Genomic DNA, 20,808 nt, shown 5'->3' with positions numbered 1-20,808 from the left:
TCCTACACCTGTCTTATCTTTATATTTTAGAAGCAGGTAACTTATCTCAGTTTCACAGATGGAGAAGAATTTTGCCATAGGATGTACCATAGCCAGAATCTTACTTGATTTCGATAATTTAGAAAATTGGATTTGGGATTTTTTTGAGTTGATTATGTTTAGATGAGATTTTGGACTTAGAATTGTTGCTGGATTAGGTCAAGAATTTTTGAGATACTAGCATGAGGTGAATATGTTTTACATATGAGAAGGACATGAATTTTTGGAGAGCAAAGCATGGATGTATATGGGTTAAACTGTGCTCCCCAAAAGGATAATTTGAAATTCTAACCTGTACTATCTCTGAATTTAACTTTATTTGGACATAGGATCTTTGCGATATAATTAGTCAATATGAGATCATATGGGGGAGGGCAGGCCCTAACCCAATATGATGGTGTCTTTATAAAAAGAACAGAAGCTACACCAAGACAAACAGAGGAAAGACTGTCATGTGGAAGCAGAGACAGAGATTGGAGCTATACTGCCACAAAGAAGGAGCGTGGCCCAGCCAACATCTTGATTTCAGAATTCTAGCTTCCAGATGTTCCATGGGTTGTGCAAGTGGTTTGCAATGGGTACTAGCATAAAAGTTGGTGGTTCAAACCTACACAGAAGTGCTGCAGAAGAAAGTCCTGGTATTCTGCTTTCATAAGATTACAGCCGTAAAACTATGGAGCAATCCTGCTTTATAACACATGTGATTGTCATTAGTGAAAATTGACTCAATAGTAACAGGTTGCCTCTAGAAATGTGAAATAATATATTTCTGTTTTAAGCTATACACTTTGTGATAACTTGTTATTCAGCCATAGGAAACTAAAACACACTCAAGACTAGAAAAACTGTTCAGCAGAGCTACCCCAAAATTGTGAATATACAAAACCATGAGTTAAATAAATTGTTATTGTAGACCAGTAAATTTCAGAATGAGTGTTATTTAGTGTTTTGGTTACTTCCAGGGCTGCTCTAACAGAAAATACCACAAGTGGGTGGCTTTAACAAACAGGAGTTTATTCTCTTATGGTTTTGGAAGCTAGAAGTCCACTTTCAAAGTGCCAAGATCTAGGGGCTCTGCCTCTTGCTCCCTGCCCACTGGAGCTAGAAACATCACTTCACTTAGGCAGCTGCTGACTGCTGAGACTGACAAACCAAAGTTGATATGTGAAACAGCATAGTCCACAAATTATCAAACCACACAGAAGGCCATTAATTCAAGTCCTTGAACAGTCCCATGATTGGCAGAAAACATGGCAGGCTGCTGAATGACAACTCAGATACATACTGGTTTCATGTGTGCCAAAAGCTGCAGACCATTCCCAAAGCTTCTCCTTATGTATGGGAAGCAGACCATATGGGAAGCAGCTACTCAGCTGTTCATGGCAGATTATACCAGGGAGTTGATTGAAAGTCTCATCATGGGTAATAACTACATCCAGCTGCCCAGCCACTCAAAACCAGTCCCAGCCAAGTTGATACTTAACCTTAACTACCACACATAGTAAAACAACTAATCCAGTCATAAGTCAAAGATGGAACATTACATTATATGGGATCTCCTTACCAAAAATCAATTTGGCCTTCAGTTCCTGGTTGCTGAGCCCTGCTTTGTCTGGTATTTATTGGGATTCATTCATTGGGAGAGCCCAGATAGCAATGGACTTTTGCCTGGATTAGCTGGGAATTCCACATGTTAACTAATAAAAACCCTAGAAAACAGAGGCTCAGTTGGGATCTCTTGATCAGTGTAATGCAGGAGGGGATGCACACTTTGGACATGAGGTGGGGGAAGGAGGTTACTATGCTGAAAAATTCCCTCACTGGGTAAGACTAGGATGGTAATGGAGGCAATGGCTGCAATGGTACCAGAAGAGTCAGAGACAATGAACAGACCTGGAAGTAGCAGCAGCCTGTAAAGGCTGCATCATGGACAAGAATTATATAACACTCTCACAACTAGGACATTCTGAGTAAGGAGCTACTCACAGACAGGGGCTACACACCAAGCACGGGGCAATCTGGCAGAGCAGGGACAGTCCTAGAGATGGCCAGAAACAGTAGGGAGCCAACTGAGAGAGAGGTGCAGCCCATAGTTATGCCTTCCATATGATAATGATTTTTTGATAACTTGTTTGAAAGATTCCTGATGGATGGTAATGAACACTGGTTTCTGGGAAGGGTAAGTGGGTTTCTTTGAGAAAAAAGCTTATCCCCTTGAGATGTTGAAGCCCATGTTAGGACCCTTCCTTAACCTCATTCTATGCATTTCTTTGTTTCTGTTTATATCATCCTCTGTTGTATTAAAATTATATTTGCATATGTGGTGTTTCTGTGAGTTCTTTATGATCATTGCAATGAATTACTGAACCCAATGTAGAAAGAGTGTCATGGATGAACAGCTGGTATAAGAATTTCTGGAGAATTTGGGAATGGTATGTATTTGACTTCCACATGGTAACTAGTTTGTTCTGATTCTTACTGTCAAGGTTACACTTGCATATAATAATCACATTTTAACTCTCATGGAATCTATTTGAACATGTTACAACTATGTTCCTTGCATAATAGTTACATTGTTGTTGTTATGTTTGCTTTACTAAATAAAAATTTAAAAAAAAGCAAAATTCAGATCCTTAGTAATTACTGAATTACTAAATTTGGATATTTTCTTTGACAAAAAAATAAATATAACTGTCAAGAAAAAATCGCCAACAACCCATTGCCTTTAAGTCTAATCCAACTAATAGCAACTACACACTACAGAATAGAACTATCCCATATGATTTCCAAGGCTGTAAATCTTTACAGAAGCAGACTGTTTCATTTTTCTCCCATGGATGAGCTGATGGGTTTGAACCACTGACCTTTTAGTTAGCAGCTGAATTCTTTAACCACTATGCCATCAGAGCTCCTCCAATTGTCAAAAGACCCCTATAATTATTAGTTGTGCAGATAAACACTGTATCTGAAGTAAAATACGGCAATACCTCTTTTCTTTGAGGTGTGGAATATAGTCACAAATTGAATCCTTGTTAGTCAAAACATTTCTTCATTTTCCCTTTTCATTGTATTTTGGATAATTCATTATTTTTCAATAAAGATTTCTCTATTTTTTTTCTTTGTTTATAGTCTTTATTTACATGAATGAGCTCCCAAACAGATCAAAAAATATTTTTCTAGAGCATAGCTATTTTGGGAAGATCATTACACTAAGTTGTATTTATATATGGAATTTTAAAGACCTGAGAATAACATTTCAACAGTCTTGCATGCACTAATTAAACATTATAATGTAGTACATAACATAGACTATTGTTGTTGTTGTTGTTAAATGCCATCGAGTCATTTCCAACTCATAGAGACCCTATGCACAGCAGAACTAAACACCACCTGGTCCTGAGACAGCTCCACAATTCTTGCTACACTTGAGCCCATGGCCACTGCCACTGTGTCAATCCACCTCGTTGAGGGCTTTCCCCTCTTTCGTCGACCCTGCACCTTACCAAGCATGACATCTTTCTCCAGGGAATGGTCCCTTCTGACAATATGACCAAAGTATGTGAGATGAAGTCTAATCATTCTCGCCTCCAAGGAGCATTCTGGCTGTACTTCCTTCCGGACAGACCTGTTGGTTCTTTCAGCAGTGTAAGGCATTTCAGCATTCTTCGCCAACACCACAGCTCAAAAGCATAAACTCTTCTTCGGTCTTCCTTATTCATTGTTCAGCTCTCATATGCATATGAGGTGATTGAAAATACCATGGCTTGTGTCAGGCACACCCTAGTCCTCAAGGAGATATCTTTGCTCTTCAGCACTTGAAAGAGGTCCTTTGCAGCTGATTTGCCCAGTGCTATGTGTTGTCTGATGCCCAGACTGCTGCTTCCATTGTCATCAGTTGTAGAACCAAGCAATGTGAAGTCTTTGACAATTTCAGTCTTCTCGCCATTTATTGTAATGTTGCTTATAGGTCCAGTTCTGAGGATTTTTGTTTTCTTGTATTGAGATGTAATCCATACTGCAGACTGTATTCTTCAATCTTCATCAGTAAGTTCTTCAAGTCATCCTCACTTTCAGTAAGCAAAGTTGTTTTGTCAATGTATCACAGGTTGTTAATTATGCTTCCTCCAATACTGATGCCATGTTCTTCTTCATATAGTCCAGCTTCTCAGATTATTTGCTTAGCATACAGATTGAATAAGTATGGTGAAAGGATACAACCCTGACACAGTCCGTTCTTGATTTTAAACCATGCAGTGTTTTCTTTTTTTCTGTTTGAATGACAGCCTCCTGGTCTATGTACAGGTTCTTCATGAGTACAATGAAGTGTTCTGGAATTCCCATTCTTCTCAAAGTTATTCATAATTTGTTAAGATCCACACAATCAAATGCTTTTGCATAGTCAATAAAATACAAGTAAACATCTTTCTGCTATTCTTTATTTTGAGCCAGGATCCTTCTGATATCAGCCATGATTTCCTTCATTCCATGTCCTCTTCCGAATCCAACCTACACCTCTGGAAGTTCTCTGTCAATATACTGCTGCAACCATTTTTGAATTGTCTTTGGTAAGATTTTACTTGCATGTGATATTAATGATATTGCTTGATAATTTCCACATTGTGTGGGATCACTTTTCTTTGGAATGGGTACAAATATGGATCTCTTCCAATCAGTTGGCCAGGTCATAACCAAGTGAGTGACTCAAGTAGGGCATCCATATGTTGAAGCATCTCAATGGGTATTCTGTCAATTCCTGGAGCCTTATTCCTCACCAATTCCCTCAGCACAACTTTGACCTCTTCCCTCAGTACGATTGGTTCTTGAACATATGCCACCTCCTGAAATGGATTAAGATTGATCACTTCTTTTCGATACATTTACTCTCTGTGTTCCTTCCATCTTCTTTTGATGCTACTTGCATCATTCAGTATTTTGCCCATAGAACCTTAAATACTGCAAATTGAGGCTTAATTTTTTTCCTCGATTCTTTCAGCTTGAGAAATGATGAGTGTTTTCTTCCTTTTTGGTTTTATAACTCCAGGTCTTTGCACATTTCATTATAGAAATTGTCTTTGACTGCCTGAGCTGCTCTTTGAAATCTTCTGTTCAGCTCTTTTATCATGTTGATTCTTCCATTTGCTTTAGCTACTCTTTGCTCAAGAGCAAGTTTCAGAGTCTCTTCTGACTTTCATTTTGGTCTTTTCTCTCTTTCTAGTATTTTTAATAACCTCTTGCTTTCTTCATGGATGATGCTCTTGATGTCATTCCACAATTATTTTGGTTTTCAGTCCTTGGTGTTGAGTGCCTCAAATCTATTCCTTAGGTGGTCTCTAAATAAAGGAGGGATATATTCAAGATTGTATTTTGGCTCTTGTGGACATTTTTTAATTGTCTTCAGCTTGAAGTTGAACTTGCATAAGAGCAGTTGATGGTCTGTTCCACAATCAGCTCCTGGCCTGGTTTTGGCTGAAGATACTGAGCTTTTTTCCATATCCTGTTGCCACAGATGTAGTCAATCTGATTCCTGTGTGTTCTCTCTGGTGAAGTCCTCATGTATAGCTGCTGTTTGTGTTGTTGACAAAAGGTATTTGCAATGAATAAGTCATTGGTCTTGCAAAGTTCTGTCATGAAATCTCCAACATTATTTCTGTCACCAAGACCAAATTTTCTAACTACCAGTGATTCTTCTTTGTTTTCAACTTTTACATGTCAAAATCACCAGTGATAAGCAACACATCTTGATTTTATGTTTGGTCAACTTCAGACTGCAGAAGTTGATAAAAATCTTCAATTTCCTCATCTTTTGCTTTGGTAATTGGTGCATAAATTTCAATAATAGTCATATTAACTGGTCTTCTTTGTAGATGTATGGATATTATACTATCACTGACAGCATTGTACTTCAGGACAGATCTTGAAACATCCTTTGTGATGATGAGTGCAATGCCATTCCTCTTCAATTTCTCATTCCTGGTATAGTAGATCATATGGTTTCTGAATCAAAATGGCCAAAACGGGTCCATTTCAGCTCACTAATACCTAGGATATCAACCTTTATGCATTCCATTTCATTTTTGACAACTTCCAATTTTCCTAGTTCATACTTCATACATTCCATGTTCCAATTATTAATGGATGATTGTAGCTTTTTCTCCTCGCTTTGAGTTGTGCCACATCAGCCCATGGAGGTCCTGAAAGACTTACTTTATCCATATCATTAAGATTGGTTCTATTCTAATGAGGCAGCTCTTTCCCAATCCTGTTTTGAATGTCTTCCAACCCAAGGGGCTAGTCTTCCTGCACTGTTGGACTATGTTTCCAAGCTATTCATAAAGTTGCCCAGTAATGTATCAGACAATGTTTCTATGCTTTTCATAAGGTTCACCCTGACCAATTTTTGAGAAGTGGATGGCCTGCTCCTTCTTCCTAGCCTGTCTTAATCTGTAAACTGTGTTGAAACCTGTGCACCATGTGCAACTCTGCTGGTGTCTGAAACACCAGTGACACAGCCTCAAGCCTCACAGCAATGTACAAGCCTCACTGGATGACAAACTGACTGCCAAGTTTATCTCCCTTAGCTTTTGGAAACCTCTGCACCACCCTCTTACTTAATTCCTACCTGACTCCTGCCACTCTGTGGTCCCTAGCCACTCCTGGTCCCTCCATTTCCTGGCTCTAGAGGCCTTGGGGCCTGGCCTTTCTTCCTACCCCTTTTAACCTGGATATCCTGCTGCTCCTGAGATCCCCCAGGCCTCTCCTGGTCCCTCCCTTTCCTGGCTCTAGGGGGCTTGGGGCCTGACCTTGCCTCCCACCCCTTTTTACCTGGATATCCTGCTGCTCCTGAAGTCCCTGAGGCCACTCATGGTCCCTCCTTTTTCTGGCTGTAGGGAGCTTGGGAATATAGACAATTAGTGAGTAGAAAGCATCAAGTTAAAATGTTTAAGTACTGCACATCCTTCTCAGGATCTTTATCCAATTGGTCTGACTGGTCATTATGTGTTTGGTACAACTTTCCAAACAACTCATTAATATTTAAATAGCTATCAGAATAATAAACTTCCAACAGTAGAATCCAATTGTCATTTATGCATAATTCAAAAGAACTTTGCAGAAAACAATCTTTGGATCACAATTGCTCTCTAATCCACCTCTTAAATTCCTACATAAGAATTCAATGCCAATGAAATTCAAATCAATTCACTCAGAGTTGATGTTAAAACTTCCTCTATAAAGACGGTATCACAGAAACAAAACTCTAAGTTTAAGAAAGGGGCAAATTGCAAAAGGTGAGAATAATTTCCTGTTGAAAAGTTGAACAATTTTTATATCATTTTATGGTTGCTGATATTATTTAAAAAAAAAAAAAACTTACTGCCATTGGAGTGGATCCCAACTCATAGTGATCCCTTTTAGGTTGCTGAAGTGGTAAATCTTTATGGAGGTAGATTGCCCAGTCTGTCTTCCATGGAGTGGCTAGGGGGTTTGAACCACAAACCTTCTGGTTAGCAGTCATATACTTCAGGCACTATGCTACCAGAGCTCCTTTTCTGATATTATAAACCAAAACCAAATGCACTGGCATTGAGTCAGATCCAACTCATAGTGAACCCTCCTTGGGTTTCCAAGGTGGTATCACTACGGAAATAGATTGCCCAACCTTCCTTCTAAGGAGTGATTGGTGGGCTTGAACCACCAGCCTTCTGGTTAGCAGTCTAATGCCTTAGGTACTATGCCACCAGAGCTCCTTGCTCATATTATTGGTATATTCAAATTCCTACTAAAGTTATATATTTGAATCTTCTTAAATGACTTAAGTTCTTTTTTTAAAAAAACTGATGCAGTTCATTATTAAAATTAAGTATGATTTTTAAATATTAGAATTGATTTGCCTTCTTGGATTAATGAAATTTTTGTGCTGTCCTTGACCCCAACATAGCTGGTAAAGGAAAAATTATCTCAACTATTGCTCACACACAGAGCATTACTTGCTATGGAGGTATATCAGTCACAGAATTGACATAAATAGTTTATTCATGTGTAACCAATATATTATCATATAATAAACCTGACATAAGAATATAATATATCCTCATGATATCATCAAAATGACTTTTTACCTGACAAAGCGTAGTCACATTACAGACAGATTACGACTATAGACAAGGTGTGTAGTTGAAGTTTTGGAATTATGGACTACATTCCATATGAATCCCAAATGCAGTCACTATGATTAATGTTACTTCAATGAATACAAAATGAATGAATAATTACCATCCACTTATTTAAAGTGTTACCTTCAGTGCATAATTCACATGAGTTACATTCAATTCACAGTAATATAAAGAGCTTAGTTTAAACTGACAAAGGAGAAGAAATTCACAGTTAAAAGTGATAATGTCTTGGAATCTTGGTCTTAAAGGACATATGGTAAAAACTATCTGTAGTATGAATTCACATATGGTAAGTCTTTGAATGGGTTTCATTTCCCTGAGGAAAGGGAGGTTTCCTGTGAGATAAAAGGAAGATGCTTCTATATTATGCTTATTTGAAAAATGGCTATGTGTGAAATTTAAATGCATAATGTGTACCATATACTTCTAAAGATTCCTGTTAGCCAATGGCATGCAAGAATGAGCAGGAGTTAACAATATTCTCTAACCTCAGCTGTAACTTCACGAAAATATGCCTGAAAGACCAGAAAAGTATGGATGACTCAGCTCAATCTGTCACCACAACTTGAAAAACAAATCAAACACTAGAACCCTTACAGAAAAGCAAGCACACATTATTTCATTTCCAATATTTAAATTGACTTGGAATGCTCCCTAGCCTATAAATTTATTGTGGAGTATAAGTTTATAAAGTTTGAAGAAATCTCAAAATGACACTATATTTAAGATATTATATATATATTATCTATCATTTCCAAAAAAGTAGGAAAAGGGAAGACCTTCAACAAAATGGGTTCACAAAATGGCTGTGATGAAAAGCTCAAGCAGAGCAAATACTGAGAGGATAGTGCAGGACTGGGCAGTGTTTTGTTCTTTTGTATGTAGAGTCACTATGAGTCTAAGCCAACTCAATGGCACCTAACAACAACAACAATAACAACTTAAAAATGCCTGACTCCAAATAGTTTGTGCATTATTGTCAACTACATTAATATATATTATTTAAATGTTGCATATTGCAATTTTTGGAGAAATGTGTGAAGTCAAAAGGGTTAAGTGTAATGTAATATAGATGTAAATGAATATATATATATATATATATATATACACACACACACCACATAAAAATATTTTAAATATATATTGCTAGTGGATAATGAACAAAATAAATTGCAAAAAAGGATTATACAATCCCAGCAACATTCATATCAGTCAGAGAAACTTAACTACTATACAGACATACCTTGGAAATGATACTGCGGATATAGTTCCAGATTACTGCAATATAATGAATATCACAATACAGGAAGTCACACAGATTTTGTTAGTTTTTCAGTGCATGGAAAAGTTATGTTTACATGATATTATAATATATTAGGTGTGCAACAGCATTATGAAACAGTTTGAAATATTGTGAGAATTTCCAAAATGTGACACATAAACATGAAGTAACCCTATGTTGTTGGAAAAGATAAAACGGTGCTAACAGACTTGGTTGATGCAGGGTTACCACAACCTTCAATATGTAGAAAATGCACAATCTGTGAAGTGTAATAAAGCAAGTGGCAATGAAACATGGTATTAAAAAAAAAAAAGTTTCAATATCAGTAAAGAGTAACTATCAAAATATTTGAATGCATGGGAGCGAGTTTAATTTCCTTAATAAAGCGCAATCATACAATAAAATTTGATAACCTATTGACTTTTAAAATAAAAAAAAAACAGCTTATTACTATAAATATTGTGCACTTAATTGTGTAAATTATCATAAACTTAATGACTATTTACCTGGAAAATAAATGTACTAGGTCTAAAAGGAATTGGACAATTACATATGTTATTGACAAAAATAAACAAAGCTTACATTATGACTAAGTAATTTTCTAAAGTCATTAATAATATCTCTAATTAGATTCAACAAAAGCAATTGTAGATAAAGTTACTAAATTACCACACTGGTGAAATACTGATTAACTTTATATTCTAATTTTCAGTTTAACAAAATTAAATAACCATAGAGGATTAGAAGTCTCTAAATTACTACATTCCATTTGTTGTTATTGTTGTTGTGTGCCGTCAAGTTGGCCCCGACTCATAGCGACCCCTCCTTGGGTTTCTGAGGCAGTATCACTACAGAAGTAGGATTGCCCAACCTTCCTTCCGAGGAGTGGCTGGTGGATTTGAACTGCCAGGCTTCTGGTTAGTAGTCAAGTGCCTTAGCCACATTCCACTAGGTTCAACCATTTCAGGAGGTAGCATGTGATCAAGAACCAACAGTGCTAAAGGAAAAAATCCAAGCTATATTGAAGAAATTGGTAAAAAATAAGGTCCAGAATTGATGGAATACCCACTGAGATGTTCCACAAATGGATGCAGTGCTTGAGGTGCTCACTTTTCTGTGCCAAGAAATTTGGAAGACCTGGCCAACTGCTTGGAAGAGATACATATTTGTGCCCATTCCAAAGAAGGGTGAGCCAGTGGAATGTGGAAGTTATCAAACAGTATCATTGATATCACCAAACCAAAAAAAAAAAAAAACCTCTCTGCCAACGTGTCGGATCCGACTCATAGCGACCCCTCCCCTTGGGTTTCCAAGGCAGTATCACTACAGAAGTAGATTGCCCAATCTTCCTTCTGAGGAGCAGCTGGTAGGTTTAAACCACCAGCCTTCTGGTTAGCAGTCAAATGCCTCAGACACTATGCCACCAGAGCTCCACTGATACCACATGCAAGTAAAATTTTGCTGAAGATTACTCAAAAATGGTTGCAGCAGTATATTGACAAGGAACTGCCAGAAATTCAAGCTAGATTTAAAAGAAGGAATGGAATGAGGTATATCTTTTCTGATGTCAGATGGATCTTGATTGAAAGAAAAAGAATACCAGAAAGATGTTTATCTGTGCTTTATGGACTATGCAAAGGCATTAGACTTTGTGGATGACAGAGAATTATGGATAATATTGCAAAACACGGGAATTTTAGATGACTTAATTGTACTCACTAGGAACCTGTACATAGACCAAGAGGCAGTCATTGGAGAAAAAAAAAATAAAACAAGGGGATACTGAATGGTTTAAAATCAGAAAAGTTATGTGTGAAGGTTGTATATTTCATCATACCGATTCAATCTGTATGATTAGCAAATAATCCAAGAAACTGTACTATATGACAAAGAACATGGCATTCAGATTGGAGGAAGACTCATTAACAACCTGAGATATGCAGATGACACAAACTTGCTTGCTGAAAGTGAAGAGGACTTGAATCACTTACTGATGAAGACTAAACACTTACTGATGAAGACAAAGCACTAGAACACTATAGCATTCAGTATGGATTAGGCCTTGACATAAAGGAAACAAAAATCCTTACAACTAGACCAATAAGCAGCATCACAATAAATGGAGAAAAATTGAAGCTGTCAGGATTTCATTTTACTTGGATTCACAGTTAACACCCTTAGAAGCAGCAGTCAGTAAATCGGATGTCGTATTACACTGCGCAATTCTGCTGCAAAAGACCTCTTTAAAGTGTTGAAGAACAAAGAAATCACTTTGAAGACTAAGGTGTGTCTAACTGAAGCCATGGTATTTTCAATCAACTTATATGCATGTGAAGGCTGGGCAATGAAAGAGAAAGCCTGGAGAAGAGTTGATACCTGAATTATGGTGCTGGCCAAGAATACTGAAACATCAATGAACCACCAAAAGAAAAAACAAATCTGTCCTGGAAGAAATGCAGCTGGAATGCTCCTTGAAAGCCAGAATGGCCTGATTTCTGCTCACATACTTTTATCATGTTGTCAGAAAGGATCAGTCCCTGGTGTAGGATATCTTGCTTGATAAAGTAGAAACTCACTGCCATTGAGTCAATTTGACTCATAGCGACCCCTCCTTGGGTTTCCAAGGCAGTATCTCTATGAAAGTGGATTGCCCAATCTTCCTGACAAGGAGTGGCTGGTGGATTTGAACTGCCAGCCTTCTGATTATCAGTCAAATGCCTTAAGCTCTATGCCACCAGAGCTCCCTGATAAAGTCGAGGGTCAATGGAAAAGGAGAAGACCCTCAAGGAGTTGTATTGAAATAGTGGCTGTGATGATGGGCTCAAGAATAGCAAATATTGTGAGAATGGGGCAGGATTGGGCAATGTTTTGTTCTGATGTGTGTAGGGTTGCTATGAGTTGGAGCCAACTCGATGGTACCAAACATGTTACTGCATACTAATATATTTGTGATCATAAATGTATTGTGAGATTCTAGGAATTAATAAACTATTATCAGTCAAATTAATTTGATGGGAGAATTAAATTCCCAGTTGTGACCTAAAGAATCATCAAATTTTAGATCTGAAATGATCTTAGATGCCATGTGGTCCAATTCCTCAGATGTAGAGATTGTCCAAAGAGGTTGAGAAACTTGCCCCAAACCAAAAATTAGTGAGCTATTTCCAGAGCTGTTTTCCACTGAGCCAATGAAAACTTTCTATAAAAGTAAAACTATTACTAAATGTAACTGAAGTATTTCTGCAGCTTCTTCAGTCATACCAATGATAGGTAAATAATTTAATTACATCCTTAAGCAAATATTTATTGTGCACCACATTCCAAACACTACGCTAGGTGAAGAACACAACATTAGCATGAGCACATCCATTTCAGTTAGTATCATACTATATTAATGCTCAGATCAGCTGATTCTTAGCAGCTAGTCCAGAAGAATAGCAGGTACCCACCCACAGGAGGCTATCACCATTAATGAAGGAATATGAGTTAGATTAAGTATGTATGTGTGTGTGTGTACAGAAAGGAGTGTGTCTGTGTGTGTAAATGAATGCCACTGGGAATTTCTATATTCATCTGAGGATATTTTATTGCCTATAATTCTAATGGCAAGGATCCTTGACAGAGATGTATTCAGCTTACAAATTTAAAAATTAGGACTTTTTAATTTAATACCCTGTTCTGCCAGATGTACCATTCTTTGACCTAGGAACAATGTTGCCCAGGCAAGATATTATTTGTTTTGAATAAATACATTGTTTGCATTAATATGTATATTTGTGTTGTTATAAAATATTTCTTATATTCTTTTTTGTATTTACTCACTAAAAATACCTTCAGAGCAATTAGTAGATTTTTTCATTCAAATCCACTTCTTTGTGGCCAGAAAGATAGATGAGTCACTGGGGGACAGGAAGTAACTTTCTTTTGGAATTTGTATTCAAAGTTATAGCCAAATGTGTTAGAGGATTGTTATCAGTGGTTGTAATGACTGAAATGAACTAATTTTCCTATGACAGATTCATTTGTGAAGGTAGGTGTACAAAATAAAAAAAAAAAAAAATTGCACGTAACTGATCAAAAACAGTCTCGTATGGTCATAACACAAAACATGTATTACCTAAGAAATAAGAAATTATATCCTATTTATTGTTTTTAAACAGATGAAAGAAGAAATCATTACTAGTTTACATTTTTACATTACTGTAAATGTTACAGACATTTATTTCAATGTGCTATCAAGGAGTAACATAAATTCCCTCAGTGCCTTATTTGATTGATTGCACATCATACATTCAAATAAACACATACAGCATGATCTCAGATTCAAATATACACAGTGTGTTTATTTACATGCCTTCACATTCATATTGGATTGAATTAAAATGCATTTAAATCAGTTTCAGAAATGATTTACTGATGCACTGTTAAAGGGTGAACATGAAACTTGTGAGTTAGATTCTTGTAGTCTGTACCAACCTAAGTTTGTTAAAAGTGCAAGGGACAAATTATATAACAAAGGTAAAGTTGGGAGAATATGCTGTGAGATATTGCAGCAGGAATATGTTTAATATAGGGTGTAATATAAACTACTGTATCAATTATTTACAAAGAATCTAAGATCAAATTTACTCAAATTTCCTTAGAAAATTAATATTAAATATTATAATGCAAGAGTCAAGTTTAGTAAAAACATATGCCTCCTCAATGATAACTAAAAAGTTTAGATAAGAAAAAGTATTTTGAAATTCTTGTCTACTTTCTCAACTACCTTGATTCACTCATGAGATAGCTGATTAAATTAATCTTTCTAATCGTTCCCACTCTACATACATATCCAAAGTAAGTGTCTATGAGTGGACTACAAAATGAAATAGACTAAAATAAAGATTGTGATGACATGTTTGATTTATTACCTTAGCTTTTAATATCTTTGGGAATTTGCATGCAGGTTTCAATATCCAGCTATCACTTAGCAGGTATTGAGTTACATACAGATAATTTCATAATTTTTGAAATTAAACTTTCTATCATCATACACTCAGATATTCTCTTTCTCTTTGTCTCTGTCTCTCTCTCTCTGTCTCTCTCTCTCTCTCTGTCTCTCTCTCTGTCTCTCTCTCTCTCTCTCTCTCTCTCTCTCTCTCTATATATATATATATATAGGAGCTCTGGTGGCAGTAGTGCCTAAGACACTACACTGGTAACCAAAAGTCTGGCAATTCAAACCCACCAGCCACTCCTTGGAAGGAAGATTGGGCAATCTACTTCCATAGAGAGATACTGCCTTGGAAACCCAAAGAGGGGTTACTATATGTCAGATCTGACTCTACAACAGTATGTTTGGTTATATATATATATATATATATATATATGCATGCCATAGTTTCTTATTCTAAAACAATCTGTATTAAACTACAAGATTCAGGATTATATTTCATTTTGTATCTATTTTTATTGACTCTACTTAATGTTATTTACTTAAAATTTTACTTAAAGGCTCACTCCACTTGAAGGGTATGGCCAAATGGATCTCGAAAAGCAATAGCTTTCAGTGAAGAATGTATGCCTTCTTAGCAGTTAGTAGGAAACATTTAAAATGTGATTTCAGTTCATACCCACGAGCCACTACTTGGAAGGAAGATGGGGCAATCTACTTCCGTAGTGATACTGCCTTAGAAACCCAAGGAGGGGTTGCTATGAGTCGGGTCCAACTCAAGGGCACATAACAACAACATAGTAGAGCTGACAAGGGGCAAGCTTGTGGTCACTGCTTGGTCACAGCTAGCTACCCAGAGGGAACGAGTAGTTGAACCTGCGGGCTTGGGACCATAGTTGCAGGGGACATCAAGCTCAATTGGCATAACATACTATATAAAACATTATTCCGCCTCCAACTTTGGCGAGTAGTGACTGGGATCTTAAAAGCTAGCAAGCTGTCATCTAGATGCAACTATGTGTCTCTCCTCATCCAGATCAAAGAAGAATGAAGAAAACCAAAATTCATGGAAACAATTAGTCCTAGCAACTGGTACACCATCCGATCTGCAGCCTATGTGACTGAGACCAGAAGAACTAGATGGTACCCGGCTACCACTGTCATCCACTTGGAAGGGGATCTATGTAAGAGATCCTTGATGGAGAGGGAGAACAATGTGGAACAAAACTCAAAATCATTTGGAGGAAAAAAAAGGAGGGTGGGCCAGGTTTGCTGGTCCATAGAGCCTGGTGGAACCACTGAGACTATGGCCCCTAGCTGCCCTTCAGGTCTGGAATTGAACCCACACTTGTAGTTTCCAGCCAAACAAAATACAGGCATATGAGTTGAACATGTACCTCAAGTAGATAGGAGCTCTGGTAGCATAGTGGCTAAAGCACTTGACTGCTAACCAGAAGGCTGGCGGTTCAAACCCACCAGCCACTCCTCGGAAGGAAGGTTGGGCAATCCTACTTCCGTAGTGATACTGCCTCGGAAACCCAAGGAGGGGTCGCTATGAGTCAGGGCCGACTCAATGACACATAACAACAACAACAGATATTCTCCTTGGAGAGAACAATCATGGGAGAAAGAAGGGCTGCTTATGCACAAGGAGACAGCTCAGGGGACAGGAGTCCATGGAGGGATGGACACAAGGAAGAGGTAAGTATGTGGAGGAAGTGGGAGGGGAGCTGTTGCATTGTGGTAAACTGTGGTCAATGTCATGAGGCAAAGTATATGTAAACTGCTGTATGGAAAGTGAATTTGCTCTGTAAATCTTCACCCAAATCACAATAATAAATAAATAAATAAACATACAAACATACAAACAAATAAATAAATAAAATGTGATTCCAATACAACTCTCCCCCTACCCTCCAAGGAAAGATTAAATATTCCCCTTTAGGTGCTAGAAATGTCAAGTATCAATGTTTATCTAAGCAGGATAAGAACTGTGAAATTCCACTAGCCAAGACTAACAAGAAACTTCATAGAGTTTTCATGACAGTTTGTTCTACAAGGTTACACAAATATAATAGGGATTTCAAGCATCTCTTAGGTGTTCTCCCAGTACTATTCCCGGGGATAAATTTTATACTTGTCAGGCTTTCTCAAAAGCATTCTTATGGCCCAATCTCTTTCCATACTGATGTCTTCATGATATTGGATGACACCAAAAGAAGCCACAATACCTATTCCCAGAACAACCACCGTGGATTCTCCCTTAGTTCTCATTACTTGCTAGTAATCTCAAATCCAACAATTTGGTTCATACATCTCTAATAACGAACCTTAATCCCTTCTCACAAATATGAATCAAAATAGCTGTGAGCTCGCAACATCTTCTCTACACTCTTGAGTCTAAGGAGTCTGGGGGTGGTGGTAAGCCACTAGTCTAAAGTGGGGTTGCCAGATTTATCAGATAAAAATACAGGAACATGAAAATATTATAAAATTAGACTGCTACTTTATACTTGTAATTTCATATCATTTGCTCTTCAGTACTATGTTCACCATATCCTTCCACTTCCCTTCAGATTATCAATCCTTCTTGTCTCACTTTCTAGCCTGCCAGGTGCTTTCTCATTTGCCCTTTCCACAGACATGATTTATACAACAATATTTCCCCAGTGACTAATTACATAATCCACATTTCTTCATTTATGAGAAAGCCTTGAAATGTGCATGTTGTTGTTGTTGTTATATGCCGTGGAGTCGGACCCCTCCTTGGGTTTCCGAGGAAGTATCACTACGGAAGTAGATTGCCACATCTTTCTGGAGTGGCTGGTGAGTTTGAACCGCCAGCCTTCTGAATAGCAGTCAAGTGCCTTAGGCACTATTTTATTTAATTTGTCATCTCTAAAATGTAATTTGTGGTAGCTGCTGAAATGGAGATCCCAGAGCAATGGTCAAAGTAATGATTTTTTTTTTTTTTTTTTTTGGTGTTCAGAGATTCTAATTGCTAAGAGTGGAAGGATGTAATTACAGTAGGGACAATTACTGGACAATTGAGAGGGACCAGTGGCTGTTCCCTAAACTGGGAATAAGGAATATGTACTTGAACTCTCATACCATATACCCGAGAAGTAAGAAACTCATTGTAAAGGACATGTACGACAAGTTCAAAAAGTATCCTGCAGTGTCAAAAACAGGGAAATTTTTTATTACAGAAAACTATGTATAGTTCATTGTTCATATACCTCCACTGATATTCTTTATTTGTCCTATCCTCAGAAGCCTATGCCAGGTTTCTAGACAGAGGAGGTACTAATCAAACTAGACACATCAAAGGTTTTTCATTACCAGAGAAGCAATAGAAATTCAGAACATGCATTATGTTTGTCTTTTTCTTTTTTTCCTGAAAACAACAGTTTGGATAGAGATGGATGAGATCTTTCCATATTACATCTGGTAACTATTTAAAGGTATAGATGGAGTTTGGTAACTGGAAAGAGGTCATAGCAGTGACAGGGACATGGGGGCAGATAAGGATGGGGGAGCACATCTAGAGATTTTATTAGGGCCTTAGGAGCAGCTATGTGGAGAGCTCCCTGGAGGCATTCCAAGGGTTCCTTAAGGGCTGACAGTTATCAACACATGAGAAATTCTCTTAACAAAAGGAGAGGGATTTTGAGTTTGGGATTCCAGTGACTATCTTACTAGTGAAATAACATGTGCTTGTTGACACATCTACTCTGGTGTGATCCAGGAAAGAAGAGTGTATTATTTCATCCTTACATTTATTGTTGCATAACAAGTGAAGGAATCATTGTTTACACGTTTATTAGCTCATATAATCCTCACAACCGTGGTATGATATAGGTATTATCTTCTTTCCCATTTTATAGACACAGAAACCAAGTTTAAAAGCCCCAAATTATTTAGTACTGCCAGATTACTCAGTAAAATTATTGTCCCTCTTTCTCTCTCATCTGTATGATATACCCAAAGTGCCTACTAAGTCAACTACATGGGGGTTCGGTGATATATGCCTATATCCTCTTTTTTTTTTTTTTATATTTTTTATTTTCTTTCCTTTTTGTTTAATGTTCTTCCATATTATCCTCTGAGAAATGGACAATAGTAAGATGTTAGTTTTGTCTTTACTGTCAAAAGGATATAAATCTGTTCTGGCTTTCATAAATCATAAATATATTCTGACATAGCTGAAAGACTAAAACATTAAGTTTCTTAAATGTACATTCTTATTTGATGCCTTAACTGATTTCTGATCGAAAAGCATATTTTATATAGTATCTGGATCATTTAATGAGTTACTAAATTTTTAAATTCTTATTTGATGCCTTAACTGATTTGTAATCAAAAAGCATATTTTATATAGTATCTGGATCATTTAATGAGTTACTAAATGTTTAAATGTGTTTACAATTTCCTCCACTTTCACTGTTATTTTGTGCAAAGGTGAATTTTGCAATCTCTTTAACTGTTCACCAATATCTACTATATAAACTTTAAATAACTAGCATATTCCTTTCATGCAGAAAAAGAGGCTATTACTTTCTCCAGCCCCTCTCAGAATATATACAATGAAAAAAAATGGGACAAAGCTGCTTAAGCAATGGGATTTCAAAAATAAGAACCAATTGTTCAAAACTCAGTTTCTTTCAAATATAATGTGCTAAGAGTCACTGAGCACTTTGATGTTATAAGCTGATTTTTTTTTCTGTTTCTAGCATAAACATAAATAAATAAGAAATAGATTAATGATACTTCTTAAAGTTATTACACATGAAGCTTCCAAACCAAGAAAGCATTTTTGATAAGCCCTGCATTGCATTACCTCCTGTATTTGCTTTGACAGGAAAATGTGGGAAACTGAGCAGAAAATTACAAGTAATCCAAATATTTTTTCCTAAAAATTCAGAACTAACAGTTAAATTGTAACATGGTAGTTTTGGATCAGTGTATTTGATATAAAATGAATCTTGTCAATCATCTTCGGGTAATTTTGTTGAGGCTGTATCTTACATGATGTCTCCTCATCATCGTTTTACCACCACACACATATCAGAAATGACCAAAAACTTGTCTATGTGACCAGAGTCTAAAAGATATTAATCAGAGCAAGTGTTCTCATGTCAAGGGGCATTTTCTTGTGTGTATGTGTGCATGCTTGTGTGTGAATTAATTTTTACATTACTTTTTGTGTATATTGTCCCCAGTAGCTTTGATGTAAGTAAAAATCAGTGATTAAATGGTAAAACTATCTCTTTTCTGAAGTCCCAGATCAAAATATTTTAATGATGATCACAAACTCACTGCCATCCAGTTGGATCTGACTCATAGCGACCCCTCCTTGGGCTTCTGAGGGAGTATCTCTATAGTAATAGATTGCCCAATCTTCCTTCCAAGGAGTGGCTGGTGGGTTTGAACTGCCATCCTTCTGATTAGCAGGCAAATGCCTTAGGCACTATGCCACCAGAACTTCTCAAAAGTGCTCTTAAAAATAAAGGTAGACTGTAGGATATAATGCAAATATACTCCTAAGAAAAATGGGTAGAAATTAAAGAAGGCTTACTTCCAAGCACTGAGATTTTTACCTGTGGCCCAAATGACATGTAGTTTATTACAGAGTTTGAGGTTACTTTATTGCCTCCATTGTGTTTACATGCTGAGAAAATTTAATTAATTTGGAAGCAAACGAAACACACGATATCATTATAGGAACATTCACAATCTGACAATTTGTTACCTGTCCTAGTGCCACAGAAAGATTTATTTCAACCACTGACTCACTTGAGACAAAGAAGTTTAATAAAGTCTATGATCACTATAGATACACGACTCACCAACAGTATTCATAATTGTTCTGAGATAGTAGCAATCCTGAACTCATTGATGTTTAAATTGTGGAGCAGCAACTGCTTGAACAGTAAATTTGTAGGGATTTTGGAAGACAAAATTTGTAATTGTCTTGCCACTGTAATTCAAAATAAGGCTTCTCTAATAGCAATTCTTAATGAAAAACTGATTTTTTATAATTACTCAAGGAAGCATTTTATCCAATCAAGATTTGATTCAGAAATTGAAGAGAAGGTCTATTCATAGGAGCTATATATGTTGAGTAAAGTGTTGTTCACAATGTTCCCATCCACACTCCTTCCTCCCCAAAAAACACACCTTAAAAATGAGATTATTTATATATGTGTGTGTATGTGTGTGTGTGTAAAAATTAGATGAAATATAACTTGACACTGTTTAAAAAATAAGCAAGTGTAAAAATTATGCAATGTATTTTTTTTCTTTTAATTCTAAAGATGTTTGGTGCATGTTTTGACAGGAAAGGAACATTTTAAGAATAATTAGTATAAAAAAATAAT

The sequence above is a fragment of the Orycteropus afer genome, unplaced genomic scaffold, assembly GCF_000298275.1.
Source record: "Orycteropus afer afer isolate SDZICR_OR568_19922 unplaced genomic scaffold, OryAfe1.0 scaffold00091, whole genome shotgun sequence".
Classification (NCBI taxonomy): domain Eukaryota; kingdom Metazoa; phylum Chordata; class Mammalia; order Tubulidentata; family Orycteropodidae; genus Orycteropus; species Orycteropus afer.
Note: the sequence above shows the minus strand (reverse complement) of the source record.